Source organism: Nycticebus coucang, chromosome X, assembly GCF_027406575.1.
Source record: "Nycticebus coucang isolate mNycCou1 chromosome X, mNycCou1.pri, whole genome shotgun sequence".
NCBI lineage: Eukaryota > Metazoa > Chordata > Mammalia > Primates > Lorisidae > Nycticebus > Nycticebus coucang.
The window spans coordinates 46,593,028-46,609,145 of record NC_069804.1 but is presented as its reverse complement, the minus strand read 5'-3'; the positions used below and the strand labels follow the sequence as shown (position 1 = coordinate 46,609,145).

General features: G+C 41.4%; 1 protein-coding gene and 1 pseudogene across 1 annotated transcript in view; both read left to right on the top strand.

Annotated features, from left to right (window-relative positions):
* Positions 1-16,118, top strand: part of MAOB (monoamine oxidase B) — a 185,042-nt gene that overhangs the window by 49,838 nt on the left and 119,086 nt on the right. The window lies entirely within an intron of this gene.
* LOC128577190 (proteasome subunit alpha type-6-like) lies at positions 6,977-8,887 on the top strand (annotated as a pseudogene).

The window sequence follows — 16,118 nt, the reverse complement described above, 5'->3', positions numbered from 1 at the left end:
TTCCATTTGTTGACATCTTCAGCTATTTCTTTTCTTAAAGTTTCATAGTTCTCTTTGTAGAGATCTTTCATGTCCTTTGTTAGGTATACTCCCAAATATTTCATCTTCTTTGGCACTACTGTGAAAGGAATAGAGTCCTTGAGTGTTTTTTCAGCTTGGTTATGGTTGGTATATATAAAGGCTACAGATTTATGGGTGTTGATTTTATAGCCTGAGACATTGCTGTAGTCCTTGATCGCTTCTAAAAGTTTTGTAATAGAATCTCTAGTGTTTTCCAGATATGTGATCATATTATCTGCAAAGAGTGAAAGTTTGGTCTCTTCTGACCTATGTGGATACCCTTGATTGCCTTTTCTTCCCTAATTGCAATGGCTAAAACTTCCATTACAATGTTAAAGAGCAATGGAGACAATGGGCAACCTTGCCTGGTTACTGATATAAGTGGAAATGATTTCAATTTAACTCCATTCAATACGATATTGGCTGTGGGTTTGCTGTAGATGGCCTCTATTAGTTTAAGAAATGTCCCTTCTCTACCAATTTTCTTAAGTGTTCTGGTTATGAAGGGATGCTGGATATTATCAAAAGCTTTTCTGCATCAATTGAGAGAATCATATGGTCTTTATTTTTTAGTTTGTTTATATGCTGAATTACATTTATAGATTTACGTATATTGAACCAGCCTTGAGACCCTGGGATAAATCCCACTTGGTCATGGTGTATAATTTTTTCGATGTGTTGCTGGATTCTGTTTGTTAGGATCTTGTTGAATATTTTGGCATCAATATTCATTAGTGATATTGGTCTATAATTCAGGTTGACTGATTTCTTGACTCCCTATTCTACCTATAAGACTTGTAGAGAATAATTTCTCATAACACTACCATCTCTCAGATTTTTCCAGGCAAAGGAAGTGAGCAGAGATTATATTCACTTTTCTGCATTTGTGTGAGAGAGATTCCTGTCAATTCAGAGCTATATTCAGGATGCTTTTCTTTCTCTGACTTTATAGTTGTCAGTTGTAGAAATGATGTTGCACTTAAATAATTTTTTCATGGTGATAGCCAAATATGCTGCTTTTTGAGACTTTTTCCAATGATCTATGTACAGCTAAGAAAATATGATAATTAAGCAATATCCCTGACTTAATACAGGGCAAATACACATGCAAGCAATGTTTTTATATAAAATTTAAAATAAATGTTATTGCTTTTTAATTATTACAAAGTAGAGCACGTTTATTTCAAAAACATAATTAGAAAATATAGGTAAAACAAAACAATTTTATTTTATTTTATTTTATTTATTTATTTATTTATTATATATATATTTTTTTTTTTGTAGAGACGGAGTTTTACTTTATGGCCCTCAGTAGAGTGCCATGGCATCACACAGCTCACAGCAACCTCCAACTCCTGGGCTTAAGCAATTCTCTTGTCTCAGCCTCCCGAGTAGCTGGGACTACAGACACCCGCCACAACACCCGGCTACAAAACAATTTTAAAAACCTTCACAATTCTATCTTGAGAAAAATCACTAAAATATTCTCTTGGTTCATAGATTTTCACATTCTTGTATTACTATTTTCTTACCTCTGCTGGAGGAAATGGGAAACAACAGTGCATTTAAAAATGTATGCATATTGTGAGAAAGGAATCCTCCCGACCCTGACAAGAATACAACCATTTTGGGAGACAACTAGTGAGAAAAAACAGGTCAAAAACCAAATGGCATGATCACAGCAACCCCCTCTCTACCCACCTGGAAAGCTTCAAGGCCAAGGTGACCGGAAAACATCAGAACAAACAATTTCCTACCACCCTGGTCCTGGCACTAGAGATAACCCCCTAGTGTGAAGATCATTCACACTGCAGAAAAGGAGACTCCCCTCATAACCCCCTCCCACATTCCAATTACACTGGTAAAGTTAATAAAAGTCTCTTTTTGTTGTTGAGACAGAGTCTTAAGCTGTCACCCTGGGTAGAGTGCTGTGGCATCATAGCTCACAGCAACAGCAACCTCCAACTCTTTGATCCTCTTGCCTCAGTTTTTCTATTTTTAGTATTTTTAGTAGAGATGGTGGGGGGAGGGGTGTCTTGATTTTGCTCAAGCTGGTCTGGAACTCGTGAGGTCAAGCTATCCACCTTCCTTGGCGTCCCAGAGTACTGGGATTACAGGTGTAAGCAACCACGCCTGGCCAATAAAAGCCTCTTGAAACAGTAAGCAGCGACCTGGCTCTTAGGTCAGACTCCACTCTCTGCTCCTTTTTTCTCATTAAAATCTCTCCTTAATCCCTGGACTGGCCTCCTCTTCTTCTTAGCCTTATTCTGGTCTTAGCTACTTCCAAGTGGGCAGAAAGACAAGAACCCTCACTCCAACTCTGTCCCTAAACTCCTCACATATGTGTATATGTTTTATATACCAATTCACTCTCTAATTCTCACTGATTAGACAAATTGAAGCACTAATAATACTGTGAAACAAAGGATTTTGCAATCTTGACAAAGGTGCCAATTTTATCTCTTCATAGTGGGCCATATTTAGTGAAGAGCTACATGATAATGAATAATGGTAATGGTCTTATAGGTAAGAAGTCCTCAAACTAACTGCTTATTCTTCGATATTGCCACTTCCATGTCTTTGGCCACATGTCATTTTTCTCAGTTTTAATCTACAAAAAGCATCCCTGGGGTCTATGTCCAGTTCTGGAATTATTGGCAAGAATGGATACTCTATCTCAGCGGTTCTCAACCTGTGAGTCGCAACCCCTTTGGGGGTCAAACGACTCTTTCACAGGGGTCACCTAAATACATCCTGCATACTAGATATTTACATTACTATTCTTAACAGTAGCAAAATTACAGTTATGAAGTAGCAACGAAAATAATTTTATGGTTGGGGGTCACCACAACATAAGGAACTGTATTAAAGGGTCGCAGCATTAGGAAGGTTGAGAACAACTGCTCTATCTCCTACTACATAGAGAACATAGTTCTGAAATTTGTCTCCTTTGTCATGAAAAGCACTGCTTTGGGCACTTGAACATTTCCCTCTATTAACTATTTTAATAACTACTATCCCCACTTCCCCACCTGCAAACTATGGTTCATGTAAATATATAGTATATTTGTGCCTTGTTTTTTTAGCAATCCTGCATGTATGTCTTAACATGAATCCTAAGAATATCAAGTATGCTACTGACTATATTGTCAGATTCCACTGTTCTAATCAGCCTGTTAACATTTCTTACATCGTTGTTGATGGAAGGTAGAGATTTATGTGCAGTTAATAACAATAGACTAAGGAACTTGGATATGCTGTCAATATTGAAACTGATGAAATGGAGCTACCCAGAAAAGAAGGGTCCAACAGCTCATGGTGGGCTAATGAAAGGGTGTCTTTCCTCAAGGATGACTCACAGTATCACAAGTTCCCTGGTAGTTGAAGAAATGGTCTGCTGATAGGTGAAGTGTGTTCATGCTGGCCACATAACAGGCATCCTTAACCCTTGTTATGCTATAATGAGCAGGCCCCTATACTGTCCAGATCCAATCTGTCAGAGATGTTTATATCTATTGAGTGACATTAATTTTTAGTGCTACTGTAGATCTGTTTTATGTTGTTAAAATATGGTTTTTCAAAAATGACTTCATGAAAAACAGATGTGATATCAGACTTTGCTGGGATTTAATTCTCAGTGGGAAAAGTGATTGCTTCAGCTCAAATCTGTATCATTTAGAAGGTGTTTTTCTCACTTCTAAAGTCAGTAATGCAGCTGTTAGTACTTAGTGATTATTGTTAAAAATGTACTGAGATTTTTTATTTGTTTTGCAAATAGTCATGCTAATTTCTACTAGTATAGTTTAGAAGACAGCTGTTTAGATACCTTGGAAGAAATCTGCAAAAATTATTCTCTTTTAAGGAATATACCCTAATTAAAAAGAAAAAGATAAAAACAAAAACTTCTTAAGGAATTCTGCTATGTTTTGACTTATGCCTCCTCTTTCATTGTGTATATGTATTTGCACATGCATATGTTTTGTCATTTTATTGTTCTTTTTTATTTATTTGAGTTCTTTAAAGAAGTTGGAGAAAATTCTGAGGTTTGGTACAATTTAGGCTACCAGCAAATAAAATTTCTTTGTCTCAGAAGCTTTCATCAGTCTAAAATTTAAAACTGAAGTTTAGGCAGGGCACAGGGGCTCACGCCTGTAATCCTAGCACTCTGGGAGGCCAAGGTGGGTGGATTGCTTGAGCTCAAGAGTTCAAGACCAGCCTGAGCAAGAGCAAGACACGGTCTCAAAAAACAAAGGGAGGCTGAGGCAAGAGGATTATTTGAGCCCAAGAGTTTGAGGTTGCTATGAGCTATGACACCACAGCACTCAACCACAGTGTGACTGAGTGAGACTCTGTCTTAAACAAACAAAGAAGCCTAAAGTTTAGTCAAAATACTCATTAAACCGCTTTAGAAGTTAAGGTTGCACTGTTAAAAGTTTAGTTGATATAAAGATGTGATGTGACTTAAAATTAAGAGCCCAACTCTATGGGCAGCGCCTCTGGCTCATTCGGTAAGGCACCAGCCCCATATACCGAGGGTGGCCAGTTCAAACCCGGCCCCGGCTGAACTGCAACCAAAAAATAGCCAGGCGTTGTGGCAGGCGCCTGTAGTCCCAGCTACTTGGGAGGCTGAGGCAAGAGAATTGCTGAAGCCCAGGAGTTGGAGGTTGCTGTGAGCTGTGTGATGCCACGGCACTCTACCGAGGGCTATAAAGTGAGACTCTGTCTCTACAAAAAAAAAAGAGCCCAACTTTATGCCGATTCTCATTTTCGAATTTCAGCTATCTGGAGAAACTGAGTAAAAAGACATTCTTGTCTTAGCCTACTTTCAAGTGGGCAAAAAGCCAAGCTCCTTGTCCAAGCCTCTGTGTTATACAGTCAGTTTCAAAGATGAAGAGGCATGTGAATGAGGCAACATCTCTCAAACACACTACTTGCTGCTATAATTGCTATTGGTTAAACAGCCTCACAGAGGAGGGAGCATTTAGCACAACCCCTCAATCTTGTTGACAACTCTGAGATCCAGCTGAAAATATGGTACATGAAAAAGCACATAAAGGCAGAGAGGAGAAACTGTAGATATCTATCTGCAATACCATTTCAGTGAATCTCTGTCTACTCCAACTATTTCTCAGTATTGGGGAACAGCAGTACAGTTAGAGTAGAAATATTTAGACAGAATATATCCAAATGATAATTGCATTTAGCAAGTGGAAATCATCTTGTTGTATAAGATCTTGACGTCTCTTGAAGATCAATGAGCTAGAAAGTGTCTAGTCTTCTCCAGGCCCTTAGTATTTCCTTTTTTACAGACTAATCCCCAATCCTATTCATCCAGGAAAGCCTGGATCTTAGTCCAGGGCATTCTTGCATCTCTAATGATAAGAGGTTAGAGAAACTCTTGTAATTTACCCAGTAGTTGCCTGTTTCACATGAACTTTACACTTGCAATGTTGAGCTTACTGGCTACAGGTGTCTACCCTATCTGAGGTGGACTTAATGAACCTTCTCTACCACCCCTGCCCATACTCCATTTCATTTCTTATTTGGAGGGGAACAAATATATGTCTTATCATTATGCAAGATTTTTTCAAAGAAAAAATGTGGAGAATAGTAATTTTATCTTCGATGAATGGAACCGATTTGTCTAGTGATCATTTTAAAACTTATGCTAAGTTATTCTAGAAACCAAAGTGCTCATTTATGTTCTTTAGGGAATACAGGCAAGATCTTTGGCATGTAATAATTTGCTGAAAATTATGCCTTTGATGGCTGGACTTGGAGCAACACTTTGGAATATGAGATGATTTATTCTGCTCCTCTAAGGTTTCTACTTGGAACCTAAAATATAATACAGGCTCGGTACCCATAGCTCAAGCGGGTAAGGCATCAGCCACATACACCTGAGCTGGCGGGTTTGAATCCAGCCTGGGCCCACCAAACAACAATGACAGCTGCAACCGAAAAATAGCCAGGCTTTGTGGCGAGCGCTTGTAGTCCCAGCTACTTAGGAGGCTGAGGCAAGAGAATCACTTGAGCCCAGGAGTTTGAGGTTGCTGTGAGCTGTGATGCCATGGAACTCTACCCAGGGTGACAGCTTGAGGCTCTGTCTCAAAAATAATAATAATAATAATACAACCAGTAAGTATATTTTCTTTTTTTTTTTTTTTTTGGCCAGGGCTGGGTTTGAATCTGCCACCTCCGGCATATGGGACCGGCGCCCTACTCCTTGAGCCACAGGCGCCGCCCGTAAATATATTTTCTATGCTCACACATACTTCTGGAAAAACTTAATGGTGACTAGAGTTGGGGGTAAGAGTTAGTTATAAATTATCCTAGGGGTAGAGGGTAAATAATGTACATCAATATCAATCCCTCATGAGTTATTCAATTATGATAGTGAAATTCACTAAGGGAAAGAGGACTGTGAAGGGGAGTCTCATGGAAACTTGCTCTTTTCTCCTAGGTTCGCTGAAAAGATTAACTCACAGCTATGGCAGATTAATAAGAGAAAGGTTTATTTCCAAATACCATACGCATGGGAGGAACTACAAGAATGATTTCTCAAAGTTTCAGTGATAGTAGCTTTAAAGATGCCTTTTAGAAGGAAGAGGTGAGAGAAACTGGAAAGTATACATGTAGTAAGTGGGTTGCTAAGGGGGGGATGAGTAGATGGACGGAAACACTGATTAGTAAATTAACCTGAGAGATAGGTATTGTGCGTTAAATGACCTTAGGGCCAGGTCTATTAGTACGTGATAAGTCTAGCAGTCCTTTTATGAGTTTAGGTAGATAGAGGAAAGTCTTTGTTCACTTTCCTGATTATGAACAGCTTTTTTTTCTTGTAGAGATGGTCTCACCTTTATTGCCCTTGGTAGAGTGCGGAGGTGTCACAGCTCACAGCAACCTCCTACTCCTGGGTTTAGGCGATTCTCTTGCCTCAGCCTCCCAGGTAGCTCGGACTACAGGAGCCTGCCATAATGCCCAGCTAATGAATAGCTTTTAATTCAAAATAATCTTTATACTAAGGAATCATATATTTTGGGGTGAAATTTTCTTAGCTTCTTCATTTCTCTCACCTGGAACTTCCCTAGAAGTTTCATACATTAAGAGTTGAGTTGGCAACTGAAAATAATAGATTAGTAATCTAGTATAAGATGGCTGAAAGACATCCAAGAATATAAATTAGGATGAGAATGAATAAGTAGAATAGATTTAAGTACATTTTAAAATACCTTATTAAATGAGTTTCTTGTTTCTCGGAATAGGTTAGTAAGAGTTCTATCTTAGTGGTGTGGGTGCACAGATTACTTTTTTTTTTTTAAGTTCCAAGTTTTAATTAAGACAAATTCCACAAGGAATTTCTTCAGGCTTCAGCTGTGCATTGATCAGTTGTTTTCAGTATGTAGCTGAAGCAGGGTGAAAGGGCAGCACTCGACTGGCAAAGATCTCATGGAGGCTTGTATGAAAGGTCTTTATTGGTGAGGGAGGGATACTGCAGAGCGGCACCAAGGAGGAGAGAAAAGAGAGGGAACCAAAAGAAAAGTGCACTCTTATATAAGTTTGGTTAGAGGAAGTCTTAGAATGGCGACGGGATGGTAGAATAGCCAATAAGGAGTTACTGCTCTGGTGGGAAGAGCCGTTAGGGGTAGGCCATAAGTTTGAAATTTTCAGCGGTTAATTGGGACAGAGGGATGAAGTAAGTTTTGTGGCTGGGAGATGTTTATTAGGCAACTCCCTGTGCTTAGAAAGGAGCTGTAACTTTAAGAGTGAGTCAGCTAGGGGGCGGCACCTGTGGCTCAAAGGAGTAGGGCATTGGCCCCATATGCCAAAGGGAAGGTGGTGGGTTCAAACCCAGCCCCAGACTTTGCTTGAAGTAGTAGGTGCACCAAAATGTCCCGTGGATCCAGCGCCGGTTTTGACCACCACATTACCATTTTTTCGCCCAAAAGTCGGCTCTACCAAGTAGAATATGCTTTTAAAGCTATTAACCAAGGTGGCCTTACATCAGTAGCTGTCAGAGGGAAAGATTGTGAAGTAATTGTCACACTGAAAAAAGTACCTGATAAATTATTGGATTCCAGCACAGTGACTCACTTATTCAAGATAACCGAAAACATTGGCTGTGTGATGACAGGAATGACAGCTGACAGCAGATCCCAGGTACACAGGGCACGCTATGAGGCAGCTAATTGGAAATACAAGTATGGCTATGAGATTCCCATGGACATGCTGTGTAAAAGAATTGCTGACATTTCTCAGGTCTACACACAGAATGCTGAAATGAGGCCTCTTGGTTGTTGTATGATTTTAATTGGTATAGATGAAGAACAAGGCCCTCAGGTGTACAAGTGTGATCCTGCGGGTTACTACTGTGGGTTTAAAGCCACTGCAGCAGGAGTTAAACAGAGTCAACCAGCTTCCTTGAAAAAAAAGTGAAGAAGAAATTTGATTGAACATTTGAACAGACAGTGGAAACTGCGATTACATGCCTGTCTACTGTTCTGTCAATTGATTTCAAACCTTCAGAAATAGAAGTTGGAGTAGTTACAGTTGAAAATCCTAAATTCAGGATTCTTACAGAAGCAGAGATTGATGCTCACCTTGTTGCTCTAGCAGAGAGAGATTAAGCATTATTAGTTTACCAAATCTGTGATGCCACCTGTCTACGTATTTGGAACCAACAGACCAACATTGTGGAGGCCCTTGGACTGAGAAAGAAACCTCTCCCAATCCTCCTCCTGCTAGGAAGTGGTTAGGGGTCACTATCACTTGCTGGATAAATAAAAGCAATCCTTTTGGAAGAAAAAAAACAAACCCAGCCCCAGCCAAAAAACAAACAAACAAACAAAAAAAGAGTGAGACAGCTAGTCTTGGTCTGTTGAAAGCAGGAAGGGGCTTTCTGGGGGCAATTATCTAACATTTCTCTCTTCTTGATATGTTAAAAGTAGGGAGTTGGCCTTGGGATAGGGGACATCAAGTTCTCTCTTCCTGCTGAGAGGGGCATGTAGTTTTAATTGGCTAACTAGAGGATGATTATGATTTTTTCACTGGGAGGATGTAAGTTTTTTTGTTTTTGTTCCCCCCCACCGACTGCCCTTATAGCAGTGGCTGTTTAGAAGTGGTGTTCAGGAAGGTCTTGTGGCCTGGAGTAGAGTGTAGCCCATGCATGAGGAACAGTTTCTTTTTGTTGTAGATTGGGAGCTGTATCTGGGGTATAGGTTTGAAGCACCAACTGAGTAATTACCTGTTGAGATAACTTTGAGAGTTGAGTTCAAATAAAACAAGTTATGCATGGAGCCACAGCCACCAGTCCAAGAACGACAACTATAGGTGTGAGGAAAGGTAGAAGTGCAACCCAGAGTGGGTTTTGAGTGAACCAAGAGGAGAAGTCTGACGACTCTGATTCACATTGTTTGTGTCGGAGTTCGAGGCTTTCTTGAAGTGATGGGACTTTGTTAGTGATGATTCCAGACTCATTAACAAAGAAAAAACATTCCTCTTGGAGTGCCAAACAAAGTCCCACCTTTTCTGCCAAAAGATCTAACCCCCTGTGGTTTTGTAGGACCACCTGAGCTAGTGAATTAATTTGCTGCTGGAGTCCTAAAATCATCTCACTAACCTGTTGAATGTCTTCTTCATGTTGACATTCTAATTCTTTATAAGGAGTTATTGAGTAGGAAATGCCAGCTGTTCCTGTGCCTATGCCAGCTGCAATTCCCACCGCTGCCAGTAAGGGAAGTAAGGCAACTTGGTCGGCCGGTTTCATATGGGTTGTTGGATAAAGAGAAAGAAGCACTGGAACAGGTTCACCTCCTGCAATAACTTTAAAATCAGGCAGCAACACAACTACGGAACAGAGCATTGAATGTGGACAGGGGGAATTCGGTATAATTTTTTCCCACAGAGAAAGTGGAAGAAAGGATGGCACTTCCTGTGTAACTTCTTCTTTGGCTTAGAAGGGAAAGTGACTGTATTAGAGCACTTTGATGGGTTTAGACCCGATAGGGGAGTGGGGCCGGTAAAGTTGAAGCAAAGAGAGGGTATGACTGGATGACTTGATTGAGTGAGGGTACGAAAGGTTTAGTTTCATGTATGCAAGTTGTTAAATTAAGAGATGCAGGGTCTGAAAGGTTGAAAGACAAAATGTTAGGAATTATGGCTGGGGTGGTTTGAAGTTTAGTGTGTAAGAGACCTTGAAGATTTAATCCAATCCAGCAGCCCAGTCTATATTTAGGGTGATGTTTTAAAAGAGAGTATGTCCATAAGATGGGATCATAGGTTAGATTAAGATTTAATTGGGGTGTGAGGGTGGAGAGATTGAAACCTTGGATTTGATTTTGGCCAATTTCCTCTTTTAAAATTTGAGAATGGGGCAGCGCCTGTGGCTCAGTCGGTAAGGCGTCAGCCCCATATACCCAGGGTGGTGGGTTCAAACCCAGCCCCGGCTGAACTGCAACCAAAAAATAGCTGGGCGTTGTGGTGGGCGCCTGTAGTCCCAGCTACTTGGGAGGCTGAGGCAAGAGAATTGCTTAAGCCCAGGAGTTGGAGGTTGCTGTGAGCTGTGATGCCACGGCACTCTACCGAGGGCCATAAAGTGATACTCTGTCTCTACAAAAAAAAAAAAAAAATTGAGAATGAGTTTTAATGATTTTGACAATATCTGTCAAAGGAGGGGGAATAAACTTTGGTTTTTCTTTTGTGATGGTAAATTCTGAATATGCATTTTCTGGACCCCCCTCTTATATGTCCTTATTTCCCACTTTTGTCCCGTAAGCCAAATAGGGTCATTTGGTTTTAACACTCTTATGGTGAGTTCATAAAAGTATGGCCAAGGGCATGGAAAAGTAGTTGTTGATAGTTGTATGTCAGTGTTGGTGACCTTCCAGGGGGCTATGGACTCACAGCCCCAATAGGCACATCCTTTTTTACATTTTGAGTCAGGATTTTGAGTACTGCAAGCATATATTTGGAGGTTGTAGTTTAAATTACAGTGTTTGCCAAAAGAGGTTAAGGTATATGAATCACGTTTAAATAACTCACATAAGGTGACATTAAACAATACATTACAGTGATTTGATTATCTAGTTAATGTTTTGTCAACAGAGGCCTGATATGACTTCCAGGTGTCAGCCCAGGAGTCGATGTGTAATTTCCATGTTTCTTCCCAGTGGCCAGAGAGTGAGAGAAGCTGAGGGTCTTGGAATTCTGACCCATAAGTGTTAGGAGAGGTTATTAGGAATAAGAGAATTATGAGAGATATTTTAGGAAGGCAAGGGAGGTGCCTGTGGCTCAAGGAGTAGGGAGCCTGTCCCATATGCCGGAGGCGGCAGGTTCAAACCTAGCCCCGGCCAAAAAACCAAAAAAAAAAAAGGAAGGCAAGAGAACCCATTATGAACATGGAGTAAATGGATAGAGAGCATTTTTGTTTCTGTGACCATTATGGTGAAGTAATTGTGATTAGACTAACTTTAAAGAGCAGTATTAGTACAATTTTTTTTATTTCACTGCTTATTTTTTATTTCTTTCTTTTTTTTATTGTTAAATCATAGCTGTGTACATTAGTGCAATCTATTTTTTATTTCTTTACTTTTGTTGTTGTTGTTGAGACAGGGTCCCACCCTATGCCCCTGAGCAGAGTGCAATAATTATTAATATGAAGATGTCTATTGGAGAGCATCAGGGGAGGCAATGATTGAAATTTATGAGACGTATCTTTTAGAGCCTTGGACCCTCAGGTGGAGGATGAATTTCAGTTTCCTGGACCTCTAGAATCAGAGTGAGTTTAAGCTTCAGGGGGCCTATTTCTTGAGCTGAGTTTGAGGGAAGATTTTCAGGTGTCATCTGTTGACCTGTAGTAATAGTTGGATTAAGGAAAGGCTTAATGCAAGACACATGAAACCATCCAGGAAATAAGGCTAATTTTATTGCAGTGGGTGTTGATAAAACTACTCTATGAGGTCCTTGCCATTTTGGCTCAAGCGGTCTTTTGGGATGAGTAGGAGGAGCTACTAGAACCTCATCTCCTGGGTGAAAGGAAGTGGGCAACGGAGGTGTCGGGATAGGAAAAAGTGTGTCTGTTTGTTTCCACAAAAGGGATTGGATATACTGAAGAAGAGAGGATAAGATTGAGGGAGATAATGGGCTATCTGATGGTGTAAGTCCTGGAGGAAGAATGGGTCTACCAAACATCAAGTCAAAAGGAGAGAGGTTGGAGGGTTTCTTTGGAAGGGAATGTAGGCGTAGAAGTGCCAGAGGTAGAAGAGTGACTCAGTCTAAATGAAGTTCAAGTGAAAGTTTGGTCAATGTAGATTTTAGGGATCTGTTAGACCTTTCAACTTTCCCTGAAGATTGAGGATGGAAAGGAATATGGAAGTGCCAGGGGATACCTAAGGCTTTGGTCAAGGTTTGAGAAATGGTGGAGGTGAATTCAGGTCCATTGTCGGACTGTAAAGAGCAAGGGACCCTAAAGCAGGGAATAATGTCTTTGAGTATGATAGAGGCAACAGTGGTATTCCTCTTGTTTGTAGTAGGAAAGGCTTCAATCCAACCTGAGAAGGTATCTACTAATACTAAGAGGTATTTATAACATTTGATCTTAAGCATGTGTGTGAAATCAAGTTGCCAGTCTGTTCCAGGAAGAAGTCCCCTTGTCTGGTGAGTTGGAAAGTGTGGGAGGCAAGACTTTGTTTGTGGGTTGGAGCATTGGCAGACTTCACAGGATGATGTAAGTTGATTCAGAAACTCTGAATCTATTTGTGAGAGAGGAAAGAAAGCTTTGAGAAATTGTAGTAAAGTCTGAGAGTTGGGGTGAAATAACTTGTGGAGATAGATAAGGAGGTCACGAGTGGGAAGTTGATTTGTTTCTTTTACTGTAGCAGTAATAGGAGCAGAAACAAGCAGGAGGTGAGAGTTGTCAAGAGATGAGTGTTGGAGAGCAGCCGTACGTGCTGCACTGTCGGCTCGGTTGTTACCCTTTGATATAGGCGAGTGGTTATAGCCTTAGGCAATTTAGAAGCTTCTAGTAGTTTGATAATAAAGTGAGAGTTAAGAATAGGGGTTACCGGGCGGCGCCTGTGGCTCAGTCAGTAAGGCGCCGGCCCCATATACTGAGGGTGACGGGTTCAAACCCAGCCCCGGCCAAACTGCAACCAAAAAATAGCCGGGCGTTGTGGCGGGTGCCTGTAGTCCCAGCTACTCAGGAGGCTGAGGCAAGAGAATCGCTTAAGCCCAGGAGTTGAAGGTTGCTGTGAGCTGTGTGAGGCCACGGCACTCTACTGAGGGCCATAAAGTGAGACTCTGTCTCTACAAAAAAAAAAAAAAAAAGAATAGGGGTTACCTTTGGTGTTACATAAGCCTTGCTCTTTCCGTATAGCTGCATGGGATAATAATATGTGGAATGCGTACTTAGAGTCAGTATAGATAGTGAGAGAGTTACCTCATGCTAGGGTGAAGGCTCTGATTACTGCTATTAGTTCTGCTCGTTGGTTAGTGATAGAAGAGGGAAGAGAATGTGCCTCAATGATCTCATTGGAGGACACAATTGCATAGCCTGTTGTACAAGTTTCTTTATACATAAAGTAACTGCCATTTGAAAACCAGAGGAGATAAGTACCAGGAAGAGGGCCTTCTTGTATGTTGGAGAGGCAAGGGAGAAGAGTGTCTAGTGTTTGAAGGCAATTGTGAGTGGGTGACAAGTCAGAGGGACTAGGCAAGATGGATACAGGATTTAGTGTGAGACATGTGTTAAAAGATAATGATGGGTCAGATAAGAGAGAGGTTTGAAGGTTAAGAATGCAGCATGGTGGCAGGGTTTGAAGATTTTTGTATGTGAAAAGATCAGATACAGAATGAGGGGACAGGACAGTAGTAGGGGAACCGAAAGTGAGTTTCTTTGATTCTTGCATTAGAGTAATTGTGGCTGCCAACACCTTGAGACCAGGGGCCCAACCTTGAACAGTGTGATCTAATTGTTTTGAGAGATAGGCAACTGGAGGAAAGGTGGGACCTAGCTGATGTCCAAGCATGCTGAGAGCACACCCATGGTGGAGGGCTGGAGCTTCTAATAAAGCATGCTGTAGAGATTTAAAAGAAGTGGAAATGGAGATTAGGAGAGGCTCAAGAGGATCACCTCCAGTAGCATTATATAAAGGAGCAGCTAGGAGAGAAAAGTTGGGATTCCATGCTCTGAGGTATTCAGCTAACCCTAAAAAGGAGAGGAGTTCTTGTTTTGTGGTGGGTAGAGGAAAATCGCAAAGAAGGCTTTTTCTGTCTATGGCTTAGCTTTGAAGCCTGGGGGCCTGGGGACAAAAGGACACCAAGGTAAGTGACTTCTTATTGGAATAACTGAACCTTTGAGGGAGAAACCCCATATACCCTATCTGCAAGGAAATTAAGGAGGGAACAGGTGTTCTGCTTATAGTCATGTAAGGTGGGACTACAGAGCAGGAGGTCATCGACATACTGAACTAAGGTTGAAGAGGAATCATCGAACTGGAGGTCTCATGATAATGTCTGGCCAAATAAGTGGAGGCTGTCACGAAATCCCTGGGGGAGTACTGTCCAAGTAAGTTGGGAAGAAGTCTGAGAAGTAGGGTCAGTTCATGTTGAAGGCAAATAGTCTTCGGCAATCAGGGTATAAGGGAATGGAGAAAAAGGCATCTTTGAGGTCTAGCACAGAGAAATAAGTGGTTTGAGGTGGGATGGTTGATAGGAGGGTGTATGGATTAGGGACTACTGGGTGTATAGGAATGACTGCAGAGTTGATGAGTCTTAGATCTTGCACTAAGCGATAGGTGCCATTAGGTTTTTTAATTGCTAGTATGGCAGTATTATATGGTGAGTAGGCAGGTTGTAAAAACCCTTTTTCTAGGAGATCTTGTATAATAAGTTGAAGTCCCAGGAGACTAGATTGGGAAGTGGATATTGACATTGAGAAGGAAAAACAGAGGGGTCTTTTAGTTTAACAAGAATTGGAGAGCAGGTGGCAGTTGAGGGGGTTTTAGTATCCCAAACCTTAGGATTTACTTGCTCTGGTGGAATGGGCCCAGGGCGACAGGTCTTTGATGGCTTGGGAAAGGATGAGGCAGAGTGAGGTAGAAGGAGATGGGTCAGCATCTATCAATTTAAGATCAAAAGTGAGGGTGGTACCTAATTTGGAAAGTATGTCACGTCCCAGAAGGGGAACTGGACAGGAAGGCAGCACCAAAAAGGAATGTATAAATGAGAAATTGCCAAACATGCAGTCTAAAAAAGGAGTTTGATGTGAATGGTGGGAAAAACCCTCTACCCTGACAATAGAGGTGGGCAACAGGGAGGTAGGACCGCTGAACTCTTTAAGAACTGATAAGCTAGCTCCTGTGTCTAATAGGAAGGCGATCATCCTACCTGCCACCATCAGCGTTACCCTTGGCTCCGTGGAGGTGATCTTCATCCGGTGAGAGAAGCCAGGGTCCCATCAGTCTTCAGAACAGGCAAGCCCCAACAAGTCTGCGGTAGGTGCTGCAGGTTGGCTGGCCCCATGTCCTCTCTGGGCCAAGGGTCAGTCAGCCTTCCAATGGCCCTTTCTTTTGCAGAGAGGGCATGGCCCTGGCAGGGGTCTGGGATTGTGGCAACGTCATACCCAGTGGCCTTCTTCACCACATTTGTAGCATAGTCCAGGTGGTTCAGTCATCAGGAACCAAAGGCATGAAGCAGCCTTTGGCTCCTGATGACTTAGGCAGGTTAGGAATGATGGCCTCAGTGACACTGTAATGTTTTGAGCTAGCATTTGATAATCTTGGGTTTGAGATTTTTATTTTTCCTTCGGAAAACATCATCTCACCCCATGTAAACCTTAAAGGCTGTGTCTAAGATCACGGCCTGGGGTGTTAGGGGTCCGTGCTTCAAGCACTTTAGCTTAAGTTTGATGTCAGGGTAACTTTGGTTAAAGAAATAAGTCATGAGAACGTTTTTCCCATCTATTGTTTCAGGATCTAAGTTAGTATACTTTTTTTTTTTTTTGTAGAGACAGTCTCACTGTACCGCCCTCGGTAGAGTGCTGTGGCGTCACACGGCTCACA